This window comes from Oryctolagus cuniculus, chromosome 15 (assembly GCF_964237555.1).
Source record: "Oryctolagus cuniculus chromosome 15, mOryCun1.1, whole genome shotgun sequence".
Taxonomy (NCBI): Eukaryota; Metazoa; Chordata; class Mammalia; order Lagomorpha; family Leporidae; genus Oryctolagus; species Oryctolagus cuniculus.
In genome coordinates this window covers 34,933,762-34,945,879 of record NC_091446.1, presented here as the reverse complement: position 1 = coordinate 34,945,879, position 12,118 = coordinate 34,933,762, and the positions used below count along the sequence as shown (strand labels likewise).

Here is a 12,118-nt window from a genome sequence, read left to right as displayed (position 1 = left end):
TTTGCCTGCTAACTACCTCCAACTTCATTCAGCTGTTTGAATCAAAAAAAGAAAGAAAGAGAGAGAGAGAGATCTACCACGCCTAACCTGGGAGTGTCACCTTTGGCACACCAAACAGAGCTCCCAGGCCACACCCATCTCAAGCCTCTAAGACTCCATCAAAAACAGACAGTCCACTTAATCTAAAGTCATAGTATAACAAGAAAAAGCACCACAGTGAAGAAACCAAATAGCTCCAATATTCCAAATACCAAACGCAAAAACCGAGGCAATAAAAACAAGGAAGTCACCATGACGCCCCCAAACAAAAAAGACACCCCAATTCAAGATTATGAAGATGATGAGTTAGAAGAAATGCAAGAAGCAGATCTCAAAAAATTGATAAGCACATTAAGAAGTTCTCAAAAACAAATTCTTGAACTACAGAAATCCTTAATGGACAAGATAGAAAATCTCTCTCGTGAAAATGAAATATTAAGGAGGAATCAAAATGAAACGAAACAACTAGTACAACAGGAAACTGTGATAGTGACAAGAAATCATAATGAAATGAAGAATTCAATAGATCAAATGAAAAACACAATAGAGAGCCTTACAAACAGAATGGGTGAAGCAGAAGAGAGAATATCAGACTTACAAGACAGAGAACAGGAAAGGATACAGTCAGACCAAAAAAAGAAGAGGAAATTAGAAATCTAAAACATATTGTCAGGAATTTGCAGGATACTACTAAAAAAACCAACATTCGGGTTCTAGGAGTTCCTGAAGGCATGGAGAGGGAGAAAGGATTAGAAGGCCTTTTTAGTGAGATATTAGCAGAAAATTTCCCAGGTTTGGAGAAGGACAGAGAAATCCTAGTACAGGAAGCTCACAGAACCCCTAATAAACATGACCAAAAGAGATCCTCACCACGACACATTGTAATTAAACTCTCCACAGTGAAAAATAAAGAATAGATCCTAAAATGTGCAAGAGAGAAACGTCAGATTACTCTCAGAGGATCTCCAATCAGACTCACAGCTGGCTTCTCATCAGAAACCCTACAAGCTAGGAGGGAATGGCGAGATATAGACCAGGTACTAAGAGAGAAAACTGCCAGCCCAGAATATTATATCCTGCAAAGCTATCATTTGTGAATGAAGGTGAAATAAAGACTTTTCATAGCAAACTGAAATTGAAAGACTTTGTGTCCACTCGTCCAGCCCTGCAAAAGATGCTTAAAGATGTGTTACACACAGAAACACAGAAACACGGCCATCAATATGAAAGAAGGTAAAGGAAGGAAACCTCACAGCAAAAGATCACAGGGAATTCAAAGCATATATTAGAACTTATCTTTGGCAAATGGCAGGGCAAAGTTACCAGTTATCATTAGTCACATTGAACGTTAATGGCCTGAACTGTCCAGTTAAAAGACACGGATTGGCTGATTGGATTAAGGAACAAAACCCTTCTATTTGCTGCTTACAAGAAACACATCTTTCCAACATAGATCCATACAGACTGAAAGTGAAAGGCTGGAAAAAGATATACCATGCCAACAGAAATGAAAAAAGAGCAGGCGTAGCCATCTTAACATCGGACAACATAAACTTTACCACAAAAACTGTTAAGAGAGAAAAAGAGGGACACTATATAATGATTAAGGGATCAATACAACAAGAAGATATAACAATTATCAATGTATATGCACCTAACTACAGGGCACCGGTTTATCTAAAAGATTTGTTAACAGACTTAAAGGGAGACTTAGACCCCAATACAATAGTACTGGGGGACTTCAATACTCCACTCTCAGAAATAGACAGATCATCCGGACAGAAGGTCAACAAGGATACAGTAGATTTAAATGACACTATAACCCAAAAGGATCTAACAGATATATACAGAACTTTCAATCCTACAGCTAAAGATTTTACATTCTTCTCAGCAGTACATGGAACCTTCTCTAGGATTGACCACATACTAGGCCATAAAGCAAGTCTCAGCAAATTCAAAAGAATTAGAATCATACCATGCAGCTTCTCAGACCATAAAGGAATGAAGTTGGAAATTAGCAACTCAGGAATCCCTAGAGCATATGCAAACACATGGAGATTGAACAACATGCTCCTGAATTAACAATGGGTCATAGAAGAAATTAAACGAGAAATCAAGAATTTTCTGGAAGTAAATGAGGATAACAGCACAACATACCAAAACTTATGGGATACAGCAAAAGCAGTGTTAAGAGGAAAGTTTATATCAATAGGTGCCTACATCAAGAAATTGGAAAGGCACCAAATAGATGAGCTTTCAATTCACCTCAAGGATCTAGAAAAACTGCAGCAAACCAGACCCAAATCTAGTAGGAGAAGAGAAATAATTAAAATCAGAGAAGAAATCAACAGGATTGAATCCAAAACAACATTACAAAAAATCAGCCAAACGAGGAGCTGGTTTTTTGAAAAAATAAACAAAATTGACACCCCATTGGCCCAACTAACTAAAAAAAGAAGAGAAAAGACCCAAATCAATAAAATCAGAGATGAAAAAGGAAACGCAACAACAGACACCACAGAAATAAAAAGAATCATCAGAAATTACTACAAGGACCTGTATGCCAGCAAACAGGGAAACCTATCAGAAATGGATAGATTCCTGGACACATGCAACCTACCTACATTGAACCAGGAAGACATCGAAAACCTAAATAGACCCATAACTCAGACAGAAATTGAAACAGTAATAAAGGCCCTCCCAACAAAGAAAAGCCCAGGACCAGAAGGATTCACTGCTGAATTCTACAAGACATTTAAAGAAGAACTAACTCCAATTCTTCTCAAACTATTCAGAACAATAGAAGAAGAGGGAATCCTCCCAAATTCTTACTATGAAGCCAGCATCACCTTAATTCCTAAGCCGGAAAAAGATGCAGCACTGAAAGAGCATTACAGACCAATATCCCTGATGAACATAGATGCAAAAATCCTCAATAAAATTCTGGCCAAGAGAATGCAACAACACATCAGAAAGATCATCCACCCAGACCAAGTGGGATTTATCCCTGGTATGCAGGGATGGTTTATTGTGCGCAAGACAATCAATGCGATACACCACATTAACAGACTGCAGAAGAAAAAACATATGATTATCTCAATAGACGCCGAGAAAGCATTTGATAAAATACAACACCCTTTCATGATGAAAACTCTAAGCAAACTGGGTTTGGAAAGAACATTCCTCAATACAATCAAAGCAATCTATGAAAAACCCACAGCCAACATCCTATTGAATGGGGAAAAGTTGGAAGCATTTCCACTGAGATCTGGTACCAGACAGGGATGCCCACTCTCACCACTGCTATTTAATATAGTTCTGGAGGTTCTAGCCAGAGCTATTAGGCAAGAAAAAGAAATTAAAGGGATACAAATTGGGAAGGAAGAACTCAAATTATCCCTCTTTGTAGATGACATGATTCTTTATTTAGGGGACCCAAAGAACTCTACTAAGAGACTATTGGGACTCATAGAAGATTTTGGCAAAGTAGCAGGGTATAAAATCAATGCACAAAAATTAACAGACTTTGTATACACAGACAATGCCATGGCTGAGGAAGAACTTCTAAGATCAATCCCATTCACAATAGCTACAAAAACAATCAAATACCTTGGAATAAACTTAACCAAGGACGTTAAAGATCTCTATGATAAAAATTGCATAACCTTAAAGAAAGAAATAGAAGAGGATACCAAGAAATGGAAAAATCTTCCATGCTCATGGATTGGAAGAATCAATATCATCAAAATGTCCATTCTCCCTAAAGCAATTTATACATTCAATTCAATACCAATCAAGATACCGAAGACCTTCTTATCAGATCTAGAAAAAATGATGCTGAAATTCATATGGAGGAACAGGAGACCTCAAATAGCTAAAGCAATCTTGTACAACAAAAACGAAGCTGGAGGCATCACAATACCAGATTTCAGGACATACTACAGGGCAGCTGTAATCAAAACAGCATGGCACTGGTACAGAAACAGATGGATAGACCAATGGAACAGAATTGAAACACCAGAAATCAATCCAAACATCTACAGCCAACTCATATTTGATCAAGGGTCCAAAAACAATCCTTGGAGTAAGGATACTCTATTCAATAAATTGTGCTGGGAAAATTGGATTTCCACGTGCAAAATCATGAAGCAAGACCACTACCTTTCACCTTACACAAAAATGCATTCAACGTGGATTAAAGACTTAAATCTACGACATGACACCATCAAATTACTAGAGAACATTGGAGATATAGGTATGGGCAAAGACTTCTTGGAAAACACCCCAGAAGCACAGTAAGCAAAGCCAAAATTAACATTTGGGATTGCATCAAATTGAGAAGTTTCTGTACTGCAAAAGAAACGGTCAGGAGAGTGAAGAGACAACCGACAGAATGGGAAAAAATATTTGCAAACTATGCAACTGATAAAGGGTTGATAACCAGAATCTACAAAGAGATCAAGAAACTCCACAAGATCAAAACAAACAACCCACTTAAGAGATGGGCCAAGGACCTCAATAGACATTTTTCAAAAGAGGAAATCCAAATGGCCAACAGACACATGAAAAAATGTTCAAGATCACTAGCAATCAGGGAAATGCAAATCAAAACCACAATGAGGTTTCACCTCACCCCAGTTAGAATGGCTCACATTCAGAAATCTTCCAACAATAGATGCTGGAGAGGATGTGGGGAAAAAGGGACACTAACCCACTGTTGGTGGGAATGCAAACTGGTTAAGCCACTATGGAAGTCAGTCTGGAGATTCCTCAGAAACCTGAATATAACCCTACCATTCGACCCAGCCATCCCACTCCTTGGAATTTACACAAAGGAAATTAAATTGGCAAACAAAAAAGCAGTCTGCACATTAATGTTTATTGCAGCTCAATTCACAATAGCTAAGACCTGGAACAACGCAAATGCCCATCAACAGTAGACTGGATAAAGAAATTATGGGACATGTACTCTATAGAATACTATACAGCAGTCAAAAACAACGAAACCCGGTCATTTGTAACAAGATGGAGGAATTTGGAAAACATCATGCTGAGTGAATTAAGCCAGTCCCAAAGGGACAAATATCATATGTTCTCCCTGATCAGCGACAACTAACTGAGCACCAAAGGGGAAACCTGTTGAAGTGAAATGGACACTATGAGAAACAGTGACTTGATCAGCTCTTGTCCTGATTGTTGATGTACAATGTAATACTTTATCCATTTTAGTATTTTTTTTTTTGTTCTAGTACCATTTGTTGAACTCTGTAATTAACACACAATTATTCTTAGGTGTTTAAATTTTAACTGAAAAGTGATCCCTGTTAGGAATTTGGAAAACATTATGTTGAGTGAAATAAGCCAATCCCAAAGGGACAAATTCCACTTGTTCTCCTTGATAGGTGACAACTAACTGAGCACCAAAAAGGAAACCTGTTAAAGTGAAATGAACACTATGAGAAACGGTGACTTGATCAGCCCTCACCCTGACTGTTGATGAGCAGCTTAATATGTTATCCCTCTTTTATTTTTTTCTGTTTGTTCTACTTAATACTTTTGGTTGAATATTGTAATCAATACACAATTCTTCTTAACTGCTGAAACTTAACTGAAAAGTGATTGCTGTTAAATATAAGAGTAGGAATAAGAGAGGGAAGAGATGTGCAATTCGGGACATGCTCAAGCTGACTTACCTCAAACAGTAGAGTTAGAAACATACCAGGGGATTCCAATTCAATCCCATCGAGGTGGCATGTACCAATGCCATCTCACTAGTCCCAGTGATCAATTTCTGTTCACAATTGATCGTAATGATAGGACTAAGAACCAAAGGGATCACATAAACAAGAATAGTGTCTGCAAATACTAGCTGATAGAATCAAAAAGAGAGAGAATGATCCAACATGGGAAGTGAGATACACAGCAGACCCATAGAATGGCAAATGTTCTAACAGCACTCTGGCTCAGAATCAGCCCTTAAGGCATGCGGATCTGGCTGAAATGCCCATGAGAGTATTTCAGGCATGGAAAGGCAAGATACTCCGGGGGAAAAAAAAACCTAAATGAAGATCTCTACTAGTGATATCCCAGTGGAAAGAATGGGTCATCAAAGAAGGAGGTACCTTTCTCTGAAGGGAGGAGAGAACTTTGACCATGGCCTTGTTTAAATATGATCATAGTCAGTGAACTCAGGGGGCTTCCATAGCCTTGGAAACTCATGACAAGAGCCTAGGGTGATTACTGATGCCATAAACAAGAGTGTCAATTTGTTAAATCAACAACAGGAGTCACTGTGCACTTACTCCTCATGTAGGATCTTTGTCCTTAGTGTGCTGTATATTGAGATCTAATGCTATAACTAGTACTCAAACAGTATTTTTCACTTTATGTTTCTGTGTGGGAGCAAACTGTTGAAATCTTTACTTAATGTATGCTAAACTGATCTTCTGTATATAAAGAGAATCGAAAATGAATCTTGATATGAATGGAAGGGGAGAAGGAGTGTATAAGGTTAGGGTTGCAGGTTGGAGGGACGTTATGGGGGGGAAGCCATTGTAATCAATATTCTGTACTTTGGAAATTTATATGCATTAAATAAAAGTTAAAAAAAAAGAAGAAGCAAGAGATGTAGAGAATGTGACCACCCAGGGAAGAGGACAGAGTCGAGTGCGCAGTTAGACATTCCAAAGTGCAAGAATAACACATCTCACACTGACATGGACTGAAGAACAGGAGAAAATAGCACCTTAGAGGTCATCATAAAGATGTCCAGTTGGAGGAAGCATCCATCAAGAGAGCAGAGTGACAACTTGCAGAGAAAAGAAATGAAAAGACTGTCTCATCAAAGCAAAAGAGGAATATTGTAGTTCCTGTCTGACAAGGCAGATCCCCACGAGCAGCCAGAGACAGGGCAATCTGAAACCAGAGATTTCAAAGCAGTGAGTTTGAAGAGCTAGAATACAGTCCCACAAGAAATCAACTCAAAATCTAGAGGAACAACTGGAAAGAACCCTTCTTAGTATTCTCGGACACTGACTTTGCTGCTTACTCAGAATTCTCATTGTCCTAACCTAGTAATCCTAGTACGAACTGATTGTGTCCCCATGACCTGAGACCATGGACAGGTGATACACAGCTTGCATTCCTGTTTCCACTAAAATTCTCTTATCTCTGACTTGTGTGCATTGACCATAAGCCTTTCTCCCATTTGTTCCATTGCCTTCCTTTGGAATCTATCCAGTGTTTTTTTTTTTTTAAACAGTTAAGAACTGTTTCTTAGTTTGAAAGGCATAGTTGCAGAGAGGCAGAGAGAGAGAGAGAGACAGAGAGAGACAGAGAGAGACACATACACAAAGAGAGAGAGAGAGAGACATCTTCCATCTCCTGGTTCACTTCCCAGATGACCATAATGGCCAGGGCTATGTCAATCCAAAGCAATGAGGCAGGAGTTTCTTCTGGGACTCCCAAGTAGGTGCAGGTGCCCAAGGGCTTGCCTCATCTTCTATTGCTTTCCCAGGCCATAGCAGAGAGCTGGATCAAAGTGGAGCTGCCGGAACTTGAACCAGAACCCATATGGGATGCAGGCACTACAGGAGGAAAGTTAACGTGCTATGCCACACTGCTGGCCATGCTATCCGTTTTTTTATTTTATTTTATTTTTATTTATTTTTTTGACAGGCAGAGTGGACAGTGAGAGAGAGAGAGAGAGAAAGGTCTTCCTTTTGCCATTGGTTCACCCTCCAATGGCCGCCGCAGCCAGTGTACTGTGGCCAGCTCACCGCGCTGATCCGATGGTAGGAGCCAGGTGCTTCTCCTGGTCTCCCATGGGGTGCAGGGTCCAAGTACTTGGGCCATCCTCCAATGCACTCCCTGGCCACAGCAGAGAGCTGGCCTGGAAGAGGGGCAACCGGGACAGAATCCGGCGCCCCGACGGGACTAGAACCCGGTGTGCTGGCGCCACAAGGCAGAGGATTAGCCTAGTGAGCCGCGGAGCTGGACTGTTTTTATGTCTCATCTTTGCTTTTTCCCTCCTTCACTCACCCACCATTTTTCCTTTCTATTCACAAATGTTCAGTAAAAAATTGTTAAGTGGGTGCACACAGGGGCTTGTTGTGAGCAGATTCAAATCGTATTATTAGAATTAGGAAATACCGCATAAGCTGGAGGTTACCAAACCCCTCTTATGTCAGTTCCAGCTTCCCTATGGTGAGGCATCACACAGCCTTGCTCAGGTCAGATGGAGGCAAACCCCACAGGAAGACTCACATTCTTGGCACTCATGACCATCACATCCAGAAGGTGGCCCTTCCTCAGATACAGTCAGCAACTTCTCATACCCACCATCAGACCCAGTATTCCAGGGCTGGCAGAGTGGAAGAGCTCTTTATTATGAATGTGTCTTGTCTCCACCTATCTTCTTCCCAGAGCTGTCCTCTCTTTAGGGTTTCCACAGTCTTGAGGCTCTCCATTCCTGGTTCAAAGAGCTGTGCAGAGGCCACAGCGCTCCCTGGGAGGGTTCAGCTTCTGGAGTTCAACTGTCCTGATATCTGTATCCCTGCTGAGCCTCCAGGTCCCTGGCACTTCCCCTGATTCTTGAAGGTGTTCAGGGGAGGAGGAAGGCAGAGGAATAGTACTACAGGCTTAGGGTTTTGGAATTATGGGTAGGAGGTCGCAGAGAGAAGTCTGTGATTCCTGATCTTATGCAGACAAAGCAGATGAATATGAATATGGATAATATGAGCAGTAGACATCATCTTTAACTTGACTTTTAGTTAATTTTATTTATCAGATCAGCCTACTTATCTTCCCACTACCCATATAGATTGTCTATCAATCAGTAAATTTGAATTTAGATGGAATCCTTTATAAATGATAGACCATTTTTCAGCATGAGAATTTCTTTAAGTACACTCATGTGGAATTTAATCTCAGTCTGTTCAGACTGATGTAAACAATGTCATAGAATTGGTGGCTTATACAGAACAGAAATTTAGTTCTCACACTTCTGGAAGCTGGGATGTCTAAGATTAAGGCTCCAGCACATTTGTTATCTGGTGTGGATCTTCCTGGTGTGCAGATGGCATCTTCTGGCTGTGTCTTCATGTGTCAGAAGGGATGAAGGGGTTCTCTGGGGTCTTTTATAGAAGGCAGAAATTTCAAATATGTGGGCACCAAGCTCATGATCTAAAATCTATCATAATCCATCTTCTAATACCATCTCCTTGGAGGTTATGATTTTGTTTCTTTTTAAATATTTATTTATTTAAAAGTCAGAGTTACAGAGAAGGAGAGATCGATCTTCCCATCAGCTGGTTCACTCCCTAGTTGGCTGGTTGGTCAGCCCTGGGCTAGGCAGAAGCCAGGAGCTAGGAGCTTCTTCTAGGGCTCCTATGAGAGTAGCATAGGCCCAGCACTTGGACCACTTTGGATGCTTTCCTCAGGCCATTAGCAAGCAGCTCGACTGGAAGTAGAGCAGCCAGGCCTTGAACAGGTTCCCATATGGGAATTCTGCATTGCAGGTGGCAGCTTTACCTTCTATGCCACAAGGCTGGCTCCAAGAAGTCCTAACTGAGCAGGTATTTGTTCATTTCTCACATCAATATCAGCAGAGTACAATGAGCTGAGGATGAAAACTGACATTTCACTACAAACTTATGATTCCCTTTATTAATGCATCTGAACGTGAAACACAGGCACCTTCTCCCCCCTTCTCATTTAAAAAAAATGGTTTTCCAGCAATTTCGGAGTATGGAACTTTGGCTTTTCATTCTTAACAGTTTCTGTAGCTGACTTTCCCCTCTTGGAATCCACATTACCTCTGCTCCTCAAGAGACAGAGCAAGACAAAGTCTTAATCTTGAAAAGAATGTCCTCGCTTTACATTTAGAAGGTAATCCTTTAAAAAGAAAAACCCTTTTAATTCCCCAACCCTTTCCTATTCATGGATAATCTGGTTGGATACAAATCTGTTACTCAATTTCTTTCTTCTCAAAGAAAAATTATAAAACTTTGTAAGGATTACAGGTTTAAAAAACTGACCATCAGAAACAACAGTACCAGCCATGTTACTGCTACAGACCCAGGCACTCAAGTGTTCAGAATCAAGGCTGAGGCTCAGTGTCACCCTGCAGGGGTTCCACCAGCCAGCTCCCCAGGTACTGGCTTAATCTTTCTTTTCTTTTCCCCTCTAGTGTCTGTATTCTGGCCTGAGCCCCCACATATGTTTGTGGATCTCTTTTACATTCTGAATACCAACTTCTCTCAAGGTTTCCTTCAGGTAGCCCACAGGCTGTTTTGTGATGTCCACCAGGTCCCTAAGGTTGGACTACCAGTGCTTCTCAAAGGCTGTAAACAGCCTGGCTAAAACTTGCTCTTCATCAGCTCAGGCTCGTTTTCCATCTTGTTTCTCCTTTCATAGTCAATGTTGTATTGATGATTAGCAACAGGTTTGTAGTTGGTTGTTACAACTATACCCAGTTGTTGGGATGGTCTTACTGCTTTGGGGGAGTCCTCTGTTTACCATCTCTTCAATCTCATGTAATTCTCACTGGCCACATGTTGGCATTCAGCTCTTTATTCCAGCTCCTTCCAGAGACAGCCTCTCCAAGGAGCTCTCAGTAAATACCGTTTACCATCCAGCAGTTTTCCAGACACAGGGATGATCTTGAGGATCACTGACTATAGCTGGTTTCGCATCAGAATCATGAATATTTGAAATATCTTCATCCAAAGTAAAGGACACCACAGTCCTTCCTTGATTCTTAACAATCCGCAGTTTCTCAACTTCACCTCTTCCAGGAGTTTAGCCCATTGCTGTGGCAAATATTTAGAAACATTGACCAGACACACTCCAGTGTACTGTTTGCGCCAGTCACATCGAGTTCCCCGTACTTGGCCATGAGTTTGTTGGGGGTGGAAGTGAGTGAACTGGAGCAGCGGCCTCAGGACCTTGGGTGCTGTGGAGCAATTATCCTGAGCAGAAGGCTAGCGTGGTGGAAGGTGGACTGCAGGAGACAGTGCTGATTACCTTCCAAGATTATAGAAAACCTGGAACTGAGGAACACTGGAGGTTTCCATATTAAAATATGAATTGTTGGGAGAAAGAAGGTAGTGTGGTGGAATCACCAGTTCCTAAATTTGTATGTATGAAATGCACGAAGTCTGTGTTCCTTATATTAAAAAAAAAGTGCCAGAGAAGCAATGACTTTGAACAGCCTTTGTCTTTAAGGTTGAGGAACAGTTTTTTTTTTTTTTCCTTCATACTATTTTGAACTCTTTGCTCAACATAGAAATAATCATATGTGCATAAAGTTAATTGAAAATAGATTTTAGTAAAAATAAGAGTGGGAATAAGAGAGGGAAGAAAACGAAGAGTTAGAGGATCAGCATGGTGGGAAGTACTCACTGTTGTAACTGTGAAATGTATGAAATTTATAAATGTAAATCTGTTACTTCGTCATACATTTGTAAAAACTTACTTCTAAGGGTACAGTTTAAAAACTTGCCATGGGTTTCCAAATACCTTAAAGCACAGTGGTAAAAATAGCATTTTAAGAGATAAAGTGAGCATTTGGATAGGATTAAGCATTAAAGTGATCATACAGATTGAATTAAGTGTTTCACGATAAAAGTGGATAGAATTAAAAAGGAGTGAATGCTCCAACATAGGAAGCAGTCCATATGGCAAACTCACAGAATGAAGCAGCTGGGACTTGAACCAAAGCCAATATGAATGCCCTAGCGGGGGTGGTGGCTTTACCCTCTATGACATGGTACCGGGCCTGGAAAACTGGGATTCTAAGAATATCTCACTTACTGAAGTATTTGTGACACTATATATCACTGAGGTATGAATTGCTCATCCCTAAACATCAAAATAAATTTGGACTAGTTGATCTCAGAGATCACTTTTATTTGGATTATATATGATCGTGGGACTAGTGTTTTATGTAGCCATTTGGGATTCCTGCATTCCCTGGAAGGGCCTGAGTTTCAGTCTCAGTGCTGCTCTCCATTCCAACGTCCTGATAATGCAAACTCTGGGAGGAAGCAGGCAATAACTCACATTCTTGGCCCATGCT

General features: G+C 40.5%; 1 pseudogene; it reads right to left on the bottom strand.

The window, feature by feature from the left end:
- Positions 1-10,200: 10,200 nt before the first annotated feature.
- On the bottom strand, positions 10,201-10,936 carry LOC100352194 (general transcription factor IIF subunit 2 pseudogene; annotated as a pseudogene).
- Between the last annotated feature and the right edge of the window lie 1,182 nt (positions 10,937-12,118).